Here is a 4,521-nt window from a genome sequence, read left to right on the forward strand (position 1 = left end):
ACGTCCTCAGACACTTTGTTGAGTGCTGACGAGGTCCCGAACTCCTTTACGACCGTCTCAAAAAGAGCCGTACCGATGGTGTGGTCGCTGACAGAGTCGACCACTCGCTGTAACGCGTCCCGAATACACTCTTTTTGAGCGAGCATCGCATTTTGGAGGCTGGCGATCGTACGCTCCATTAGATGTATCGTTTGCGATGAACGATCGTAGGGGCGTAACTCATCGTTGAGTCCCAACTCAACGAAAGACGGGGCCGACAAATATTGTTTTTGGGTTTCAGCGTAGCGAACCCCTCGCCCAATTATCTGTGTCGAAAAGTTGGAGTCTGGTAAGTTCCGCTACCCGAGCTTTGTCTGGCGTCGGAAAAGCAGGCTCCTGAACTACGACACTAAATACAGGCAACGGAATCCTGTTGAGTTTTTCCGCTGTTTCAGGCCTTGCAGGTGGCCGTAAAAAACTTACCGGAGAGTCGATGTTTACTGTCGGCCTCTGCGGAGTAGGCACCACTGCAGGCAGACCCTATTGGGTCAAGATTGAAAAAATCTGAGATACCTTGTTATCCAGTGACATTACTGATGCCCTCAGTTCACCTACAGGATCGTCCAACAGTAATAACGACTCATTCGAGTCGGTCTCCATCGCTAGTCCCTCCGCGACGTTGCTGGCTTCATTACGCTCCATGTTAATGCACAAATTTCACAATTTAACTGTACTTTCGTTTGACAAAATTTTTTCGCTTCTGACAAAGGAAAAACACAATCAACTATTGAATAACCAAAGACAAAGGACGCTACGATAGAAGCCAGCCAGCATCCTGCCAGCCTGCTAAACAAGATGAGCAACCAGAGAGATAAATAATCGAGAAGAAAAGCGGGTAAAAAGGGGCCAGCACAGAAGAACACAAGGCAAAAAATACGATCAACATCTCAAGGGACTTCAGAGTCAATAGCGAATAATATAGAGAATTATTTTCGCCACGATTACAACACGAAAATATTAATGATTGTATTGATAAAAGAGATTGGTATTGATGATGATCAATTTATTATTATTACATATTATTCTATAGGTACCTACCACTAATAAAACTTTCGAAAAATAAATTAATGTAGATAATATTATGTACGTACCTAGGTGGGTATCAAACTAAAATAATTGTGATTATTAATTTATTTTGACTAGGTAGGTACAAGGAAAAATTATGTCACAGTAATTATCCCAAATATTAATAATCACATAGGTAGCCAAAGTTAAGATTGTTGTTTTTTAAAAAATCTTAAAATAATTATTGAAAAAATAGATAAATTTAAAAATTTAAAGTAAATTTGTACCTACCTATTTATTTAACTACCTACTATATTTACCAAGCAGTGACGTCCCTAGACAAAATGCCGCCCCTAGGCAGCGTCAAAATGCCGCCCCATTTTTTTATCATCCTTTCATTACTCCAATATCTAAGAAATGTGTTGTATGAAGCATGGCCCCCGCATCCTGAAGCGGGCCCCCAGGCAAGGATCTTTGGCAGCCCCCCTACCTATCGCTTAGGATAAAGGCAGTGTGACGCTCTACAGTAATGTTTTCCAAATGGTGTACGCGTTAAAACTGATGCGTATATTTAGTGTTTTTTTTTGTATATTTTAATACACCCATTTGAATTATGGAGTTTTTGAGTATCGCTACACAATTATAAATTGTATTGTACAACCACATAATTTGAAATATTAATATTATTGAAGAAAATAGCGCCGCAGGCGAATTTTTTGCTATTAGAGCAAATTTGTGATATGTGTTTATTTCACTTATCGAGCCCGGGACCCAGGCTAGAGCCCTGTCAGCCCCCCCTTGTGGGGGGCATGGTATGGATGGATACATTACTAACAAAATATATCTACCACTAAGCTGAATCATAAAACATTAAATTTAGATATTAATAAATAAATAAGCGAATAAATATAATATTAGTTAAACACTTACCCAAATCACCAGAGTCTGAGATGCCATTTGGTTGATATGTCTGACACATTTGAGTCGCTTAGAATCATAACTCACATATTCCAAAAATCAAGTTTTGAGATAATCGCTAAAAACCAACAGAGCACTATTTTTTGCAATAAGAAGAACAGTATTGAACTCCCTAGAATATTAATGAGTGAGAGAGTCGAATAACTTTTTTTTAAAAATATATATACCTAATACTCCTAACGTTGCAGACATACAGCATACTATGAGAAATAGAGCTCCCCGATTGGTTAGGAAGGCGTCAGTGACAAAACTCCATTCTTTGAAATATGCGACATATTACACCAACAATGAACTTTTTCAACGATTTTCACATGGTTTAAATTGATTTTTAATACTCAACTATTTTTCGGTATATAGATTAATTCATTTAGAATCACTTGGCATATTTAACTAAAAAAACGACAAAATTGCAATATGTGAGTTATGACTCCAAGTTTGGTCTGTACCATTTAGTAATACCTACGCAGACGCACGCATTACACCATTTTTTCTATGCTATTATTGTACCCTACAATATGTAAACACAATAATTTTCCTCATTATTTATTTAATATAAACCTATTTTTGATCATAAATACACTATTAATTAATAGTCTCAACACTCAACCGTTGATGATTGAAATAAAATACCCAAATCCACACTATTATCAGCACAAAATATGTTTACAAAAAAATGACTTAAAAGAAGGTATTGTTATTCACAGCACGATAAATACGATATAATCTAGGTAGGTACCTACTAGTGTACATTTTTAATACAATTAGCTGGTACTTAATATAAATAGTATTATATATACGAATACTAATTGATTATGTCAAATGTCAATGGATTAATAATAATTATGAATATCTATTTTGCAATAGGTACATCCGGCAACTTTTAAATCTCGGGAATGACTGGCAAAAATATTTGGATAAATTAAAAAATACGGAAGTATGTACCTATCTATAAATCTCTACCATAATTTTCCTTGTTTCGTCACCAACGTAGAAATCTATATAGGTAATATTATTTTGTTTCAATACCTATCTAGGTCGCTTGTTCGGCGCCACCCATGGCGCGACGGCTTTTGCGCGTATACCTACATAATATCACTGTTATGAAAGCAACTCTTTAATCTGAGTAAATGACATTATATTATTATATTATGACTGATTTATTATGGATTTTTGGTGTTTTACATTTATCATTCATAATGCGTCTACGTGCCAAGAGTAGTAAAAATATTTTTTATAGGCATTTTGTATGCGAAACCGAGCAGTCAAAAATAAAACAAAAATTCCTCGCGAAGCGTGGTGACATCATACTAAAATATGTACTCTAGTAAGCACTGGATAAAAAAAACATCCGGAACATCTCCAACGCTCTGGTTATAATATAACTAATTTAGGTAGCTATTTCTATATAATACCAAATAATTCTCCTCGATTTGCCGCCCTTCGAGTATCTGCCGCCCCCAAGCGACGCTCAATCTGCCTACCCCCACGGGACGTCACTGTTACCAAGTAATATTGTATTACAGAGTAGGTACTAATCTACATAAATCTAAAACGATGCAATTGGATTATTATATCTGATTTAGAAACCATTAAATTCCATTTTTCAAGTTAATCAAGTTATCGACCTATATTGATTAACGAATATTGTTTTTAATCAATAATATATTATTATTAATTCTTTGAATTGTTTTACTCCTTTTGTCATATACAGCAATAATTATTATTTTGTCATGGGTCACACTTCATATTTTTATTATAGTGACATCTACAAATTAATAGCTATACTACATTACAAGTTTCTTTTTAAGCATACAAATAAATAAAAAGTCTTAAAGAAATTTTAATAGATGGCAGTATTTGAATTAATAAATTATTATATTTATACAATCATTTTGCCACGTAGATACATGGTCCTGTGGCGCAACGGATAACGCGTCTGACTACGGATCAGAAGATTCCAGGTTCGAATCCTGGCAGGATCGAAATTTTTGCTTACTCAAAATAAATATTCTAGAACTAAATAGAACTCCAAATTATTTAACACGTTGATACGTGGCTCTCTTTGTTGTATGTAGAATGTAGATAAACAATTTTTTACTAACTTTTTAGCAATAACTAATTGAATGGATAATATACATACAATAAATAATATGCAGTACATAATCGATTACTTGGAAATTTAAAAAAAATATATTATTTACATTGTAACCATAGGTAGGTAGGTACTCAGTATTTTATTTATGTCTGACAAATCGCTCCAAATAGTGGCAGACTAATCAATATTCAGTAAATTTATCATGTATTTTGTACAACAGCTGTTCTCAATAGGCGTCTACTTCTTTGATGACATTTTTATTTACAAGGCAATAGGCATAAGCAGAAAATCGATATTTTCACATAATTATTATCTAAGTAGGTAATTTGAGAAAACACCTGGTAGCACAGTAGGTACAATACTATAATAATGTTGATCGAAGTGGGACCAATCTGTTCAGAAGT

At 34.6% G+C, this 4,521-nt stretch overlaps 1 non-coding gene across 1 annotated transcript; it reads left to right on the top strand.

Moving 5' to 3' along the window:
• Positions 1–3,931: 3,931 nt before the first annotated feature.
• TRNAR-ACG (transfer RNA arginine (anticodon ACG)) lies at positions 3,932–4,004 on the top strand. Its single transcript has one exon. It is a non-coding gene; the product is annotated as a tRNA-Arg (tRNA).
• Positions 4,005–4,521: the final 517 nt, after the last annotated feature.

This window comes from Rhyacophila brunnea, unplaced genomic scaffold (genome assembly GCF_057557595.1).
Source record: "Rhyacophila brunnea isolate RB1 unplaced genomic scaffold, BYU_Rbru_1.0 scaffold_16, whole genome shotgun sequence".
NCBI classification, from domain to species: domain Eukaryota; kingdom Metazoa; phylum Arthropoda; class Insecta; order Trichoptera; family Rhyacophilidae; genus Rhyacophila; species Rhyacophila brunnea.